This window comes from Ctenocephalides felis, unplaced genomic scaffold (assembly GCF_003426905.1).
Source record: "Ctenocephalides felis isolate EL2017-DRISC unplaced genomic scaffold, ASM342690v1 CF-g0.4_SCAFFOLD_00845, whole genome shotgun sequence".
Taxonomy (NCBI): Eukaryota; Metazoa; Arthropoda; class Insecta; order Siphonaptera; family Pulicidae; genus Ctenocephalides; species Ctenocephalides felis.
This window is the reverse complement of record NW_020536999.1, coordinates 10,582,818-10,603,235: the sequence shown is the minus strand read 5'-3', so window position 1 is coordinate 10,603,235 and position 20,418 is coordinate 10,582,818. Positions and strand designations below refer to the sequence as shown.

General features: G+C 27.9%; 1 pseudogene; it reads right to left on the bottom strand.

Moving 5' to 3' along the window:
* LOC113377770 overlaps positions 1-20,418 on the bottom strand; it is a 188,701-nt pseudogene that overhangs the window by 83,883 nt on the left and 84,400 nt on the right.

The window sequence follows — 20,418 nt, the reverse complement described above, 5'->3', positions numbered from 1 at the left end:
GCATATTTTTCGATATTCGCATTCGCATTCGCATTCGCATTCCTATTCGCAAAAAACGATGCGAATATTTAGCGAATGTATTTAACAAACAAAAAGGAAATTATTATATAGTTGCATATGAAATGATAACACCACTGATAAGATTTATATATTTTTATTTAATCATACTTATTTATTTTTCCATTCCACTATATATTTTCTAAGAATTAAAAATGATGAAATATAAACTTAAAAAACCAAATAATGAATACTTGACTATTTGTAAATAAGCTTTTTACAAAAAAATATTTATTTCTATTTAAAACAAAAGTAAAGTTCTAATATTCATAATGTTAATATTTGGTTTCAATTGTACATTTTTTCACTAATTTTCTTTTTGTATGAATTAAAAATAATGAAATATAAACTACACAATTATAGTTTTGCTAATAACAAGTTGACACAATTGACTATTAAAATAATTAAACTCGCTGTAACTTTAAATTCGAAGTAATTAAATTGAAGTAAAGGAATGTTAAATTTTAAAAATAAAAGTTTTGAAGTTCTTTGAAGCTCTTTGAAGCTTCTTTTAGTGATACAGATTTTTTTGAAAGACTGGCCTGGAGCCAAAGTTTTCCTTAACCTGATTAGTCATTTTAGGACGCTTTGAATTTGAACATGAAGGAAAGCTTAAGTCCTCATTTCCAATTAAATCCAAAATATTTTTCACGAGCTGATATTTGGTTGAAGGATTTTTGAAAAATTTCGATTTGACCCGTGTTTCTTGTAGATTAGCAAGTTCATCTTGAGCTACATTAGAGTGGTAAAAATGTGTTGCTATCTTTTTACATTTGAAATGTCAAACATTTTGCGCGCGCTTTATTTTGAAATTTAACATTCGCATTCGCATTCGCATTCGCGAATATTAAAGATGAATATTCGCATTCGCATTCGCATTCGCGAATGTGAAAAATCCAACATTCGTTACTTCACTAATATATATATATAAATTCCTATATCTATATCTATATCTATATTTTTCGGGGATTCGAACGCGCGACCTTGTTCATTCAAAGTCTACGCGTTAACGATCTTCGCCACGACGAAGACAGAAAAAATCAGATTCGCTAATTTTATGTTCTCTCGACGTTTCAAGCCATTCTGAATCAAATGAGACCAAATTTGGAAAAAGTATGGTGTGTGTGAACAGATTTTTGCCGCAAATCGACGTTTTCTCGAAAACGGCTGGGCCGAGACGTATAGATATAGATATTTCTATATCTATATCTGAATTTCTATATCTTATACCTATATCTATATTTTTCGAGGATTCGAACGCTCGACCTAGTTCATTCAAAGTCTACGCGTTAACGATCTTCGCCACGACATACACATAAAATTCTTCTGTAACAACGTATGAATGGTTAATCCTCCTAAACTATAATTCGGATAACTGTGAAAATTGAGAATAATCTTTTTATTTGAAACAGTTCTATATTCAACATCACTCATATATTGGTGTAAATAGTAATTCGAAAAAACAATATTGATTATTTTTAACTGAACGGTATAAATATTAGTATAGGATATTAAAAAAAAACGTAGATGTGGGTACAGGACGACGTCTGTCGGGTCATCTAGTATGTATATATATATGTATGTATATATATATATATATTATTTATATTTATATATATATATCTATATTTTTCGGGGATTCGAACCTAGTTCACACAAAGTCAACGCGTTAACGATCTTCGTCACGACGAACCCTATTAAATATTTTAATATTTTCTTTAGATACAGCGCAATTCAATCAAACTTCGTATGGAAATAGCATGGAAAAAATTTTGAAAATTAACCCTCTGTCGGTCGGATGTTTTTTCACCTTCGAACGATCGGAAAGGTCTGGCTGGACCACCATTCATTTTACATGCATTTATATGGGATAAATGAGTTTTTGGTGTCTTATATTAACGATTATTAGTAGTAAATATTTATAGTTTATTATTAAAAAAAAAATTTCGAATGCAGTACGAGTAAAAAAAATGTTGATAAAATGTGCATTACTCTACCGATTTTCAGTGTTTGCGATTACCAATAAGTTTGGTAGGTTTTCAAGGAACTCTCATCATGAAAATACTAACATTCATGTTACAACCAATATCAAGAAATATATACAGCGCGGTTTGAATAGAAAATACCTGAAAAAGACAAATACTGGTTACGTAATATCAAAAAGCGTATATTTCATACAAAATTATAGGTGGTCTAAACAGACCTTTCCGACCGTTCGAAATATAAAAAAGTTAATATCCTTATAATTATCCTTCTGTACATTTTTTCGTCCTGATTTTTTCATTGATCGACAGCTAATGAAATTTTAGGAAAAGTCAAGAAATTTCAAGTCGATAGGATTACTAGAAGTATTTTTTTTTTAATTGAAGTCGAAAAAAGTCTGGCCAGACCACGCCGTCCGACGGAGGGTTAAAATTAAAATTAAAAAAAAAAATTTTTTCTTAGGTACAACTTAGCGACAAATGAATTAAAAGTGAAAATTTGTGTAATTTCTGTTTCATGTTTCTGTTGGTGACATGCTCACGGGCGAAGGGGTGCTGGTCACTGGAAGAGAGAAAGGGATTTATATTAGTATCATTTATATTTTATATATATTTCTATATCTATATCTATATTCCTATGTCTATATCTATATTCCTATATCCCTATATCCTATACCTATAGTTCTATATCCTATATCTATGTCTATATCTAAATTTCTATATCTTATATCTATATCTATATTTCCGTATCTATATCTATATTTTATATCTATATCTATATCTATATTTTTCGGGGATTCGAACGCGCGACCTTGTTCATTCAAAGTCTACGCGTTAACGATCTTCGCCACGACGAAGACAGAAAAAATCAGATTCGCTAATTTTATGTTCTCTCGACGTTTCAAGCCATTTTGAATCGAATGAGACCAAATTTGGAAAAAAGTATGTGTGTGTGTATGTTTTTTTTTGTATAGCGAAGGAAATGCCTTTATGCATCCCAGACTGGTCTTCTGTCTGGGTATGTGTGTATGTGCATGTGTGTGAACAGATTTTTTGCAGTAAATCGACGTTTTCTCAAAAACGGCTGGGCCGATTTCAAAATTTAAAAGCTATATTTCTATTTCTATATTTCTATGTCTATCCATATTCGCGCAGCCCTATATCAGTTTGCCAGAGCGGGGATTCGAACGCACGACTTTGTTCATACAAAGTCAACGCGTTAACGATCTTCGCCACGACGAACCCATATGTAAATTTCCCAATTAGTTCAAAATTATTGTTTTTTACACTACAGTCTATACCGAATTGTATATACATCCATATGGGTGATCTTAAATGTAGAACTGCTTTAAATAAAATGAGTCTCAGAACCTTCAAATCAGCCAAGTAAAACCATCAAACAAACAAATATTGAAATATGTTCAATAAAATTGTATATTAGAAATATATACTACAATTTATTGACCAAATTTATTTCCAATAGCTCAATTTATTTAATTGCTAAAGGTTAGCAATATTTATAGTAAATATATAAATAAATGATTTTTTGTTTATTCGCGACTAAAACATCGATTTTCCTAATTTATCACACAAAAATTTATCGACTGCCTTTGTGATTTATAGCATAAGATATACGTATTGAAAATTGCGGTCTTTTAAAAAGTATAACAAATTCAGATAATAAAAATAATGTGTAGTATCCGCGGTAAAGGTACAATATCAGCTTGGATTTTTCACCCAAAATAATTGGTTCAATAATGTTGCCCATAATTTTTATAATTTCGTACTATATATTTGTTTTCAGTAATAATAATATCTAAATTCGTTATTACTTATTACTTATTTGCATGATATTTTGGAATCTCTTGAATCAAGTTAATTCTAGATAAAATACGATTTTATTTGATTTAAATTAAAAAAAAAACAACAGACATTTAACGATACTCATTTTATAGCTTATTTTGAGCACTATAAAACCCCATGGAATATATAAAATGTGACAACTCGTCGTCAAATACAACTATTGAACCTCTATCCACTGCTAAACATATGAATTTTTGACACAAATAATTTTTTAGATAAGTAATTTTTTCTTGTATTGTGATTTAGTATGATATTTTCATACCGAAACTGCCAACAAATAATATATTTTTTTCTCTCGACAGGTTCAATTTTTCCATTTTTGCCTATTTTTTCTGTTACAAAAATTAATTTTTTTTCAAAGTTATTATTATCATACTTTATTCTATTTTTAACACTAACCTTATTATTTTTCAGTTTTCAGATTTATAAATTTTACACCGAAATTTTTATCACCATCAGAAGAATATCATGTAACATTTTATTACAATACTTTAAACAAACTGTAACATAATTATAATTATTTTCAAGTTATTGTCAATTGCATTACATCATTTTAGTATTAGTCTTAATGTAGTATTGTAATTTACTATTATATTGTAATTATATTGTAAGATAATTTGTTTGCTGTAATGAGTCCCATCCTGTATCCAAAATATATGGAATATATAAATATATATACAAATTTTATACTATATTCTATTTTGATGCCAACATTATTTTTTGATTTTTCAGATTAAAAAAAAAACTATATTTTTATACTTCAAACAGTGTTATATTGAAATAAGTATCTATTTCTAATTTTTTTCAATTGTTTGCCCCATAATTAGTTTTGTTAATAGACTTATATGCTCAATTTAGTTTTATAAGTGTTTGTTTTTTGCTTTAACGATTTTAATTCTGTTCCCATATAAATAAAGCACTCTTTAAATTATAAGAGATTTGAAACATATTAATTAAAAAAAAGTACTTTTTGTAACCAAGCAACTTCCCGTTAAGCAAAAAAATAAAAATTATAGACTCAAGAGACTTAGTTTTTTTTTGGCAAATTCTTGAAGTCTAATATTTTCTTCTTGCAAATTAATTGGCTGAAGCTTGCAGGATATATCAAATTTTATCTACACAATATGCATTGAATCAGCTGCAGCCAAAAAGTAATTTAGAAGTAAAAGTAAAAGCTATTTAGAGTTACGAACCAGAAATGTTCTTATCATTTATTTATTTATTTATTTATTTAAATATATAGCCCACAGATTTCTTCCAAGAGGACTCAAAAATACAATTATTTTACATAATGAATAATAATTGAAATATATACAAAATTACAATATACATATAATGCAGAATAATGTTACAATATTATTTATGAACAGCGAATAAGATAAAATAATGAGATATTTGAAAAGAAAATAAAAAGGTTAACTTGTGCAGATGGAGATTATTTGATTAAGTGAAGTGTTGTGAATATCTATTTCATTATTAATTATGTTAAAGTTAGAGGACATAAGTAAAATTGGCGAATTTAAGAGAGAATTAGATTTAGGGGTAGGATAATTGAAAAATAATTGTGAACGCGTAGATGGCCTAGGAACATTAAAGGATAGTTGGTTAAGAGGACAGTCAATAGAATTATTGCAAAGGTTAAATAAGAACATAATTGTACAGATAAATCGACGTGTGACAAGAGAAGGAATACCAAATTCTTTTAATAAAGTGTTGTGGTCAAAGCCACGTGCAGGGTAAATTTTATCTGTACAAAACGTATTTATATAGCTACAACCAAAAAGTGCTATTTAGAGTGAACAACCAGAGATATTCTTAGTTGTCACACAAAATACTGAAAATGAAAGTAGTTGATACAAATTTATGGTTGAGAACCTTTACTTCCAGAATTATCCTGAATCGTTAGAGAGTGCTACACAAAAGCCAATATTGATAAAGTAGTCATATGAAAAATTGCAATTTTTGTTAAGACCAGTATTGATCAAAGTCATCATATACTTTTCTGGCCCTCGAATTGTCCTCACCTGCTCTCCGGTGTCCTAATTCTCGTTTTTCTTTCACGCAGATTAAAGAATATTCTCGCCGAGTCCGAGTAATTACTCACAACTGGCACTCGTTGGAGGGATGGCAAATATATATATATATATATATATATATATATATATATATATATATATAGAAGGGCACTGGCAAAAGTAAAGTTCACTCCGCCATTAATTAGAGAGGAAGATATCCGAGAGAAAATAAAAGAAGGAACCCTTTGACGTTGAAATTTTAATGCAATTGCGTAATACTTTTATGTTTCCATCTCTCTGTATATGTATGTATTTAGAACAGAAGGAGGGTAGTAGGGATACTTGGTTGGTATATAAAATTTTTTTGTGGCCAAGATTTGCATTACACGAGATGAGATCTCATATTAAAATTAGTTGGTGATAAGTACCAACATCTAACATTAATATAAAACTTATAAGAACGATGGCAATAAGGATACTTTTTCGAAATATTTAAAAAATTCTGGAATCAAGATTTTCATTACACGAGATGAGATTTTCGAAGGTAATTTTCTATGCTTCTACTTTGAGTGGTATTTAGAAAATTTTGATGACCAGCCCATTTGCTTTTGTGGTCTTTTTGGAAAATCTTATTGCAATAGAAGAAGGTACATCTTATTCTTTAATAATATAACGTTTCATAGAAATTCAAAAAAAAAACGCCAATTTTGTATCAGTAAACTTATTTAAAATTACATTTTTAAAATAACTTCTTGCATTACAATACTAACTTTTCTTTTTTTTTCTTTTATTTTTTTCTTTATTTTTTAATCTATTTTTATTTATTTATTTATTTATTATTATTTTTTCTTATTTTTCTTTCCGTGATTATTATTATTATTATTATGTGTAATTTAGCCATATAACTCATAGGGTATGTAAATAACTCTGTTGTATAATATGAATGAATAAAAAAAAAAAATTAAGTAACATTAGTTCTTCCTCATTCAAAGCAGTATTTGTATATTTATTAAATTAACCAACATATCTTCATTTCGAAAAACATTCTTGTTCCACCTTACTCACAAGAAAACACCAAACTTCTATACAAATATTAATTTTAGAAAATACCACTTAATGCTTTCATATTTTTAGTGTAATGTGTAAAAATTCAAATAAATTCTAATGTATTTATTTCAAGGCTCAAAAATCTTAGTAAAATAAAAACCTTAGTTTATATATCCAAATATTATATTTAAGTCAATAATTAATTTTTTTATCATATGCCAAACTTTTGCAATTTGAATAGTGATTTTGTCTCTATTTAACTAATATAAACAACGGTGGTCCTTAATATGGATGTTTTCGAATTTCCTTGATCCTAGGGGCTCAAATGCTTCCAAAATAATGAAAAAAAATTTCTGATAGTATTAGCTATTAATATTAACTTTATGATAATCCGCACCCCAAACAAACTTTTCTATAGAAAAAACATAGGTAAAATTTCATTTGTTTTTTAGAATTTTATAACTTAGCGATAAGTGAAGCAAAATTTTGATAATAACATTGTATTTTCTTATTTTGATCATAAATAAAAATTTTACAACAAAAATTTTACTTATTTACTTAGGAAGAAGAACCAAGAAACTTTGGTTGGAGTGCGAACTATTTTAGAATTAATATTAACAGCTAAAACTTTCAGGGAATTTTTCTTTATTAATTTGGAAGCATTTGATCCCCTGGGAGCAAAAAAAATTGAAAGCTCTGGTTCATATTAAGGACCACCCTAATACACATACAAATAACTTATAACACACTGATGATGAGACAAACCTAGTCTCGAAACGTTTGTAAAATTAATATTATTTAATAAACTAGTGGGGTGGGTGGCATCGTGCCTTAAAGCAAATTGCTGGAACTTCCCGTACCGTAACGAAATGTTCGAGGAATACCGAATGTTTTCAAATAGATTATTATAAATATTGTAACATTGTCTAATATTTATAAGAATTATATAAACTGAATTGCAAAGTTGAAATTATTTGTTTAAAGTATATTAGAACTTTAGTCAGAATTAAAAATAAAATATGAATTATTTTCGATATACAAAAAATAGAAAAAAAAAAAATTAAACAAAATTTTTTTTTTCCAAAATCAATTATTTTGTTAAGACAAACAGAAAGTTCTTTGAATCATTCAAATCGGACGCTTAGTTCTCTCAAAAACTGCCATTTTTTACATATTTAGCTCCGTATCTTCGAAATGCCTGGGCATGCCTTTGCCAAAAACTGATAAACACTTCTCCCAATCATTACAAATTGAATGTTTTTTAGATCATTCAAATCGGATACTCCGTTCTCTCAAAAAGTCGATTTTTTTTTTCTGCACTCTTTGCCCCGTATCTCCGAAACGGCTGGACCTGCCTTTGCCAAAAACTAATCAGCTCTTTTCCCTATCGATAGGAATCGAAAGTTTTTTGAACCATTCAAATCGGTTGATCCGTTCGCCCGGAAACGTGACTGGAAATTTGTATCCATACATACATACACACACACACACAACACACACACATCCATTTTTTCTGGGGTATGCCAAAATGTTCAGAAACCTTCAAAACGTCGAGAAATGTAAAAATTTTCAATTCCGATTTTCGGCCCATTACAATAACTTACCCTACGGAAAGTTAATTAGTGCAAAAAGGAGTGAAGTTTGTTCATATTTCTAAATTAAGATCTAACCACGCAGAATACTTTTTATATATATATATATATATATATATATATATATATATACTAGATGACCCGACAGACGTTGTCCTGTACTCACCTCTACGTTTTTTTAATATCCTATACTAATATTTATACCGTTCAGTTAAAAATAATCATTATTATTTTTCGAGTTACTATTTACACCAATATATTGGTGATGTTCAATGTAGTACTGTATCAAATAAAATGACTATTCTCAATTCCCACTGTTAACACTTTAATTATCCCTTTAACAAATATTAAAATATATTCAATAAAATTATATATTAAAAATTATACACTGCGATTTATAGAACAAATTTATTTCCAATAGCTCAATTTATTTTATTGAATTTAAGGGTTATACAATATTTTCAGACATACCTGTAGATGTGGATGTTTAAATGAATAATTTTTTGTTTATTTACGGCTAAAACATTATTTTCCAAATTTATCACCATGTATTCATTGTCATAGCATAGATACACGTGTTGAAAATTGAAATCTTTTAAAAAGTATAACAAATTCAGAAATAATTAATATATAGCATGCGCGGTCAAGGTACAATATCACCTTGGATTTTTCTACCCAAAATAATTGCTTCAATAATGTTGCCTGCAATTTTTATAATTTCGTACCATATTTTATCTGGCTTTTAGTATTTTAATATCTAAATTGCATTTTTCACACTAATAATTCAATATACATTATTACTTACGTTCATATTTGAAGTGAATTAATTTGTCAAATTTTGTTCACATGTGCTCTATTCAACCTACTATCAACAAAATTATTGCAGTAAATAAAGAGGAAAAAAGCGTATGCCCAGCTAATCTTAATCTAAAGTTCAGAAGTGAAAACAATTTGCAAATTCGTCACCACTCCCCGCATTAATTGGATTATAACTCTTTTAATTCTGATTTTATCATAACTTGTAATATACTATTTTAAAGGTGATTAAATGAGCTACAACTTTCTTTATCATAAATTTTACCGTAACTTCTCTTATTTTAAAACGGCGAAGGGTTAAAGGGCTCGAAAAACACTCCGGTTGGACAGCCGCGCACTCTTTAAACAATTAGAACTCTATCAATATTTGTGTAACAAAAAAATAATAAAAACCAATAATTAGTCTGAAAAATTACTTGAATTTTCATATATATACTTTTATACGTATTCTTTCAGAGATATTATAATGAGAAATTGTTTTTTTTTTTCAAATGGAGTTTTTTGAAAATCGATTGTACTAATGTTATGGTATTTTCTAGAATCCATCAAGCCTCCATCCATTGTCATCCTCTCAAACCAAGTTAATTCTAGATGGAAAACGATTATTTTTAATTTTGGTGGTAATGGCACTCATAAACTATTTGATTTAAATGAAAAAAAAAACATTGTATGCGTCTTTTAATTGCATGATAGCTCACTCAATTTACACGCAGAAGTACTTCTTTTGAAGCTTATTATGAGAACTATAAAAACCCATTTTCATAATTAACTTAATATTGTTCCTAGAACACTGTAAAATAGCGATTTATTAGGATTTTTATTGATATAATTTTGTTCATTACATGATTTTTGTTAAAATGTATATTTTTGAAGATATTAGCAAAAAACGATGAAAAACGCAAAAAAGAAACAAATTTTCAGTAGCCAGTAACTTGAAAAGTATTTGCTTTTTTGAAAAACATTATTAAACATTTTTCTCTTATAATTAGTTCTTTTATCGATACCCAACGTTATTTTGAAAAAAGTAAAATTACACCACTGAAAAGAAATGTTATCCACCCGAGAAGTGGTAAAGGAGTCTAAATTGTTTTCACTTCTGAAGAGTAAGATAAACCTAGTTCCAAAATTCCAAACGAAATGGAAAACAGTAAAAAAAAGTTCAGACCGAAAGCGCTTCATTGAGTAAATATTCCGTACCCAATGACAAACATATGAATTTTTGACACAATGAAACTTCTAAATAATTTTTTTTGTATTGTAACTTAGTATAGTAAGGCAAAACGACTGCAAATTGAATATTTTTGAGCGCAATCACTTATGGCTCTCTCCTTTGCACGAATTCATACGGCGAATCTGTTCGCAAAGTGCGCAGACAAAATCATTGCAAGCAAAAGCAAACCACGCGCACGTCAGACGCATGCGCAGACTGCATCATCACTTGTCAAACGCATGTTATATTATTTGCATATTATATTAATTTAATTTTTGGCACATCTCAGCTTCTTTTCGGCAATAATAATGTAGACATTACATTTTCCTTATTTATAATCATGAATTTATTATATTTTAATATTGCCTTAGCCTATAAGTGAATAGAAATGTTTGGCAAATGACAGTTGTCATTTGTTTTTAATGTCAAACCATGCCTTAAATATTTTAAAGGTCAAACAATGATAAGCGGTTTTTTGAATTTTTTTCCATTTATTCTACAATCTAACTATATTTCTGTGAATCAAAACATTCTAAAAAATTTCCCGAACAAACTTCAGGAAGATTCATGAAAATCCGAATTATAGTTTAGGAGGATTAATGAAACTTACATTGTTACAAAAGAATTTTATATATAAGATATATATATATATATGTATATATATAATAATATTATATATATAATAATATATATATATATATCATTTTTCACCGGTTTGCCCTACAATAAATTTAAATAGATACCCGTAGTATAAAAAAGCCTTTTTAGCTAGTGCTCTGTACGAAGCGCATTAAACGTAAGAATGTAATGAAAGTAAAAAAATATTATAAAGAAATTAAGAAATAGCAGTGAAGGCAAAACCCCAAATATGATACTATACAAATTATTTCTATATATCTTATATAGAAAATTCTTCTGTACGGGTGTATGATTTGATACCTCCCCTAAACGGTTATTCGGATTTGGATAATTCTTTTTAGAGTTTGTCAAAGGAAATTTTTAAGATTTAATGAACGATAAAACTATACTAATATTGTAGAAATAAAGGGAAAAAATTACAAAAAAACACTTCTCATTGTTTGACATTTAAAAATTTGCTAGAAATGTCGATTCACTTGAAATTTGAATTTAGCTGAAATTATGAGCCTAGATAATATTAGAATATAATATACAAGAAAAATGTAATATCTGCATTATTATTGCCGAAAAGCAGCTGAGATGTGCCAGAAATTTAAAAAATATAAGATACAGTCAACAGTATATGTGTTTGGCAGATGAAATTATATAATTCACAAATACTTGATTCAGTTTCCTCCTCTCCTCGTAGAAATTTGAAAATTTTGTACGCTCTGTAGTATTATTTACACACGTAACACGGTCTCCAAACTGACAACATGTTCGTTTGGAATAAACTTTTTTATAATAAAATATATTATTTATTTTAATTTTACAATTTTTTAAAAAAAATTTCATAACTTGACGTCTTATCAATTTTTTATTTCATATTTATTTTTTCGTGCAATTTTGTGTGTTTTTGTGTTATTTTTTTTAAATTTATTTGTATGCACTGAAGATGGGTCAAATCAAGACCCGAAACGTATGTTTCTCTAAATAAAACATTTTTCAATAAAACTGTTTTTTAATTACTGGATGGATGCCCAAGAAACAATTTTATCATATTATTTCACCATCTGAAGAAAAACCTCTCGCTTTATATATATATATATATATATATATATATATATATAAATGATAAGTAGGTATATAAAATTGCTAAATAATATATTTTTAAGTACAAATAGTAATATCTACAGTTTTAATCACTTCATTCCAAATAATTCAGTATTTGTATACCCATGTATACCCACATTTGCCAATATTAGTCAAACAAATAATGTCCGAACCAAAAACAAACCATGGTACAATATTGGTAAGATTTAACCATTCGCCCAGTATTCATTTGTACTAGCAAATTATTATTATATGTTTAGTATGAATTATATAAAATGTAATATTTCTTTTATTTTTACATCATAATTCTGCAGACGTAGCAATTGTATGAATATGTAATACACTTAATACTAGAATGTTGTAGAAAGCGTTTTCCGGAAATATTTAATTAACGGCTTACCTAACGGAACTTCTCGTTCTAGTATTTTCTTTTCGAGATAAGCTCGCTCTAGCGGCGATAAGCCCAAACGTTACACGGACTTAGAAATAATAATAATACCGGAATAGAGAAATATTCATGAATATGAATATGAATATGAATATATATATATATATATATATATATATATATATATACTAGATGACCCGACAGACATTGTCCTGAACCCACGTCTACAATTCAAGAGTTCAAAATTCTTTAATATCCTATTCTATACTTTTTAGTATCCTATTTGATGTCCTGCCTTTGTGATTCCTTAATGGTCTTAGCATAAACAGGTATAAGAAATTCATAAAAAATAATGTAGTATCTGCGGTAAAAGTATAATATCACACTTGATTTTTCCACACAACATAATCGCTTCAATAATTTATTTTATAATTTTCATAACCTCGTACGACATATTAGTTGCTTTTTGGCAATTATAATTTCTAAAGTACATCTTTTTTACTAATAATTTACTAACCATTATTGTTGATGTTCAAATCTTATTTGAACTAATTTTTAAAATCTAGTTTATATGATCACTCTTCAATTTGAGATCAACTTGCTAAATATTCCATATCCAATGCCAAACAAATGAATTTTTGACGCATGAAACATAATTCTAAATCATTTTTTATTAAGTAGAAATATTTTTTTGTATTGTTAAATAATTTAGTAAACTAAACCAAAATGCGACATGCATGAGTTTAAAAAATAACGTATATGCAATTTTGCACTTGTTTCATCATTTATTAAACTGAATTACATAATTTCATCTGCCAAATACATACTGTTGATTGCATCTTATATTATTTTAATTTCTGGCACATCTCAGCTGATTTTCGGCAATAATAATGTATACATTACATTTTTCTTATATATTATATTCTAATATTATCTCATAATTTCAGCTAAATTCAAATTTCAAGTGAATTGACATTTCTAGCAGATGGCAGTCAATGTCAAATAATGATAAGTGGTTTTTTGTAATTTTCACATTTATTTCTACAATATTACTATAGTTTCATAGTTCGTTAAATTTAAAAAAAATCTTTTGACAATCTCTAAAAAAGAATTATCAATATCCGAATAACCGGTTTAGGAGAAGTACCAAATCATACAGCCGTACAGGGGAATTTGGTATATATATATATATATATATATATATATATATATATATATAAAACGTTAGTTTGCCATAAAAAATATTCATAGTATAACATGTTTAGTATAAAAATAATTAACCGATTGCAAATGTGGTATATAAGTGAAAGGAGCTGCTAAAAATATATATGAATAGTTTACCCACTGCAAAGCACGCAAGATATAAATGTCCCCGGGTTATATCGATAGTCTTTGCATTTATGAAAAACAAACATAAAACAAACAATTTGTGTTTGTGTTCTTTTTTTTCAAATTTATTTGTATGGTGAGTTTCTTTACATTTGTTTAATTTGTGTTTGTTTTTCATATATACTTTCACATTATATATTTGTTTTAAAACAAATGTATTAAATTGGTTAGATTTATGTTTTTTACATGTTTTTATTTATTTTTGTCTGTAATTATGTAATTTTTATATTGTTTTAAATTGTAACCCTGAAATATTTAATTGTAGCGCTGAAGATGGGTCAAATCGAGACCCGAAACGTATGTTCTCTGAATAAAAACATTTTCTTTCAATAAAACTGTTTTTAATTACTGATTGGGTTTCTGGGTGCCCAAGAAACAATTTCATCATATTATTTCACCATCTGAAGAAAAACCTCTCGCTTTATATATACGTGGTCTGTTCAAAAAGTACCCGGAATTACTAATAATTAAATTTCGCGGGTCTGGAGTGTCTGATTGTCAAAATTTTTTTTTTATTGTGTTGGTATACATGCCCCTAAAGTATGATGAAATTTTCAGCTATATTCACTGTTTACTTTGTCTGTGGTAGTCGCTAAGGTTCGACGTGTTTTTCTGAGCTCGGCGATTTTTACAATGGAAGAATTGAAAAGTCAAAGAATTTGTATTAAATTTTGCGTAAAAAATGAAATAAAGTGTTGCAAAGTGCAAAAATTCACCAGATATGGCTCCGTGTGACTTTTTCCTATTCCCAAAGTTGAAGAGACCCATGAAAGGACGGCGGTTTCCTCGATTGAAGAAAATCGCTGAGAGTGCTCAAGGACATATCAAAAAGTGAATATCAAGGGTGCTTCGAAAATTGGAAAAAACGCTGGCATAAGTGTATTATATCTGGGGGGGACTACTTTGAAGGGGACCACATTAATGTAGACGAATAAATAAATATTTTTTTGAAAAAACGAAAATTCCGGGTACTTTTTGAACAGACCACGTATATATATATATATATATATATATATATATATATAAACTGAAATATTATATAATAAATGTACTCACCATTGTTCGTTTTTCGTATACATGAATTTTCATCAGTCGCCGTCTCGACGGCCTCCGTTTCTTGCTGCTGAAACAAATACAGAATTTTTAGTAAAACATTAATAAAATTTCTATAAAAATCTTAATTCAATTAAGTTTTGTCAGGTAAAATTCAATACAATTTTTTCTCAAAAAGCTCTGCTTGATCATGTTGCAAATTTTCTTTTTACTCCTGAGTGTGACTTTCACTACCCAAGTTCAATTTTCCTTAAACTACAAGTTATGTTCTATAAATAATAAACAAATAGAAATATTATCTGCTAAAACATGCACAGAATTTTTAATAAAACTTCATAAAAATTACTAAAAAAATCATTATTTTATCAGTTTTGTGATGTAAAATTCAATACAACTTTTTTTTCAAACCCTGTTGCAAATTTTCTCTATTTTCGCTAGTGTGACTTTCACTACCAAAGTTCAATTTCCTTAAACTACATGTTATTTTCTATAAATAATAAATAAATGGAAATATTGTCTGCTGAAACATACACAGAATTTTTAATAAAACTTCATAAAAATTACTAAAAAAAAATCATAATTCAATCCGTTTTGTCAGATAAAATTCAGTACAACTTTTTTTTCAAATCCTGTTGCAAATTTTCTCTATTTTGGCTAGTGTGACTTTCACTACCAAAGTTCAATTTGCTTAAACTACATGTTATTTTCTAATAATAAATAAATCGAAATATTCTCCCTCCCGTGACCTTTGATAATAAAAATGATTTAAAAAGGGAAAACCGTTTCCAAATATATTCCAAGTAAAAAAGAAGGTGCCGCCGAATGAAATTTTATCTAATTTTGTCATTTTGTGTCTTCCGAGATGATTTCGACTGATTTTATTTATTCGCTTTTCCCTTCGGTTCCTTTTATGTTATTTTTCTCATTATACGCAGATAATGTCTTTCGTTTGAAGAGGCCACCAAAATGTGGACTTATTTATCAGGTTATAACCGAGAATTTTATATATGAAATCTTCTGTTGGTTTGTATGTCATTGAACTACTCTAGAAGTGCTGGTGCAATTTGGATAAAAAATTTTTGTTTATCCAAGGGTATTTACTGATGGTATTACATAGAAATTAGTAATTATGTAGCCATAACAAAAAAATCAGCGAAAAAACTAGTGATGCATGGCATAGTGCCTTAAAGCAAATTGCAGGAACTTCCTGTACCAAAAATTAAATTAAAAAAAAAAAACTTTGAAAATACTAGATATTTAAGAAATGCTGAAATTTTGGAAAAAAATCATTTTTTCGAAAAAAATTGTTTTTTTTTAATATTTTGATTTTTTCGCATTTTGATTTTTTTTGTATTTAGATTTTTTTTTAATTCGAAATTTTTTTTAAAGCAATCTCGCTTCATAGCTGATTTGGAATCGAAATATAAAAGCGCGTAAGCGCCGCGTAGTCGTCTAACGTAAGGAACCCATATAAATGTATACAAAGTTTGTACTTGCTATTATAATTTTTATAAAACATCTGATGATACAATGTACATACGTCTAATGTCCATTTTTGACAGCCAAATGGCATTATTTTTACTTTTTTTATTGGAACTCCGAAGACGTTAGACCTGCCTTACACAAAAATTTTACCAGGTTTTCATTTCGTCAATACAAGTAAAATGTTTTTTAAATTATTTAAATCACACGCTCCGTTACCTCAAAAACTAAAATACTATTTTTGGCACTTTTTGCCCTGTATGTCCGAAACGGCCAGACCTGTCTTCGATTTTTTATTTTTATTTATATATCTTTACGTTATAAAGGTTTCTGAAAGGTGCGTGCTGATATGTGTGTGTGTGCGGATACAAATTTTCGTTCGACGATTTCGGGAACACCGATCGACCGATTTGAATAATTCAAAAAACATTCGATTCGCATTGATTAGAAGACGTGCTGATTAGTTTTTGGCAAAAGCAAGTCTAGCGGTTCCGAAGGTACGAGGCAAAACGTGCCAGAAACGGTAACTCAGCATTTAAGAGAACGGAGCTTCCGATTTGAATAATTCAAAAAACATTTTACTCAAACTTTTTGGTAAGGCAGGTCTAGCGGTTTCGAAGATACAGAGAAAAAAGTGAAAAAAAAAAATGACATTTGGCGGTCAAAAGTGAACATTAGTCGTATGTGCATCAAATTATCAGATATTTTTGATGAAGTTTTTTAAATTGAGTACTAATTTTTTTTATTACAGTTTTGTTGGGTTTCGTACCAAGATTTACGGTTCAAGCAAATTTCAAACTTGCCAAAAAAAAATTCTAAATTTTCAGAATTTCACAAAGTTTTATACTTTGAATATGAATTCTAAATTTATAATTTAGTTTGAAAATGTATATATTTCAGATGCGTTATTCTAATCGTAAGAAATATATCCTCAGATGGATTCATTCGCTTATGTAAACATTCTCAAGTGCTTTGAGCGATGAGATCCTCATTGTATATTCTATGAATATGAATTGTAGAAAATATATAGTGATTATAATTATCTATTTGAAAATATATAAAACAATTCTTTTAAATCATTGATCAATTTTTATTGATTACTGATTTCTTTTTCCTCGAATATTTAATTCTGGTACAGGAAGTTTCAGCAATTTGACTTAAGGCACGATGTCATGCACCACTAGTTTTATCTACGATTCAATCTCAAAAAAATTAAAACAATGTTCCCTGAACAAATTCATTCTTTCAGCGCATTCAATACTAATCGACTGTCATTTACCGAAGGGCCACCGATGAAAGTTCGGCCCTTCGCCCTCGACTATCTTCTCTCGGTTTATTTTCCGAAGGTAAGGGGAGGTACACATGGCGCTTTCAATGAATATGTTTGCTCTCGGAAAACTTTTGATCTTGAAAGGTTTAAAAGCAGTTCGCTTTGATCTCGTCGGAGTTCTCACAGCCTAGCCTCCCTTTCTATATTCGTCAATACGGCACACAAATGTATAAATGTATAAATGATACACTTTATATATATATATATATATATATATATATATATATATAAATTTCGATTTACGTCATCGCTTGTTTGTTCAAGGTTCAGTCGTCGAGCGACATTTTGCATTTGGAATTTTCAGTTTTATAAAATCAAAATCGAGATCTAAATTGGAATCTCAATAGCGATCTCTAAATACTAAATTACCATAGTTCATATTTGATTTGAAATTGATGGTAAAAAATGCATTTTTAATGTCCAGTATTGTGAATGAAATGAATAAATTTGTACTGTAAATGGAAATCGATTTTCCGATCCGGTTTGCATTTTTCCCTAACGAAGTATATAGTGTTTTCCTGTGTTTTGTAATGTTGTTAACACGCTATCGGATTTTCCAAACACGACAGCAAAATCGTGTAATATATATATATATATATATATATATACATATATATATACATATATATGTATATATATATATATATATATATATATATATATATATATAAACTAGCTTACCCGTTTTACCATGAAGAGGAGTAGCAAAAAAATTACTAAGTTACTGTAAGCAAAATAGATGTTTGTGCTAGGAGGGTGAAAATTTAGGACAACGTGTGATTTTCTACTAAGCACTATAAAAAATAGAAATAGAAATAATAGTCATAAAAGTTAAAAAAAAATATTTTTGGCTCGACAACCCTTATTTTTTAAGTTAAATTTAAGCTCTTATATGTAATTAATGAGTTATAAAATAATAAAATAAAAAAAAAAATAATATAATTTTAATAAATTTTTAGTAGTAATTTTTTTTAAAGTAAATTGACTAAAAATATGTTAATATTGTATATGTGATAATTATTTTATAAAATATACGTAACTCTGAAAGATTTGAAAAATTAATAGTGGAAGAAACTATTTTCAAAAACATTTGATTATATACATGAATATTTAAAAAAAATATTGCAATTTATGTAACATTTAAAAATAGAAAAATATTCAAAAATAGAACTTCTAATTCAACGATTAAAATTTGATGTGCATATTCCTTTTGTTTAAAAAATCAAACAAAAAGAAATATTCTTATTCAAATAAATAAATTATGGCAATCATAGCAGTTAGAGTAGATGATTTTAAAAATTATTTTTAAATAAAAATTATATAGAAAAAGGTCGCCTAAGTCGTACCCCCTAGAGAATAATGGTATAATATTTAATGTATTTAAGAAGATATTCTGGTCTCCAAGTATATCTTCCAAAATAATCAGAATTTTGACAACTTTTTTTCTACAAATATTCTTGAATAGTTCAACAAATGAAGATAAATTAAAAAAATCAAATTTAAAAATTCTAGACCTGAAATCATCTTATAGTACAAGAACATCTTTGGCAGTATCACATATAGCCTCAGTCGTACCTTCTACTAACAACTATATAGAATTCAGTTTTAGTTTAAGTTTTTTTCAATTATCCCTTTAAAGTAGTCATTGGTTACACTCACTGTGTGCTTTCCAATTTGACCAAAAACGTTAATTGTAATTGAAAATTTATTTATAACAATTTGCTCCAATAGGCCAAGTATTTTGCAAAAATATTCATAAAATGCATCAATGCATTTGATGCAAGCGAACTTCCCGTCGGAAAAGCAAAGATAGATTTTTATGAAAATTTTGATTTTTTTTAAACATTTTTGAAAACGTTTGAAAACCTTTGAATATTGGAAAAATAATATTTTCACCTTTTTTGAAAATACTAATATTTTTTGGTAACTTAATTTTTTTTTGAAAACAATTTTTTTTTAATATTTTTACAATTTTGAAATTTCTTGAAAGTCTTTGATTCCCTGACCCATTCATATAATTATAGGTATATTAGCTTCTTAAAATTGTGGCTTTTTTCAATGGCATACTGTTAGATTTGCCCTATATTTAAATGCAAGCGTAACCAATACAAATTGAATCTGGAAAATTTTTCTTGTGTCCATGATCCACTATAATATTAAACCATTAAAAAAAATTATTCTGCTGCAGATGTAGTAATATACCATGGTCCGCCAGTGGCGGTTGAATTAACTTTTTCATAAGCCAAAGCAAACATTGTTGAGTGCATATTCCTTCACGGTCCAATATTTGTTCTGTTTCATATGTGGGAAATGTCTATTTCGAAATTTGAAAATATGACGGGAGAAAATTTAAAAATAGCACTTGAATAAGTAGAATTTGTTGGTATAAAATAAAATTCATTTTTAACTTCCCGTAGGGTAGTTATAGTAATAAGCCGAAAATCGAAAATGAATATTTTTGCA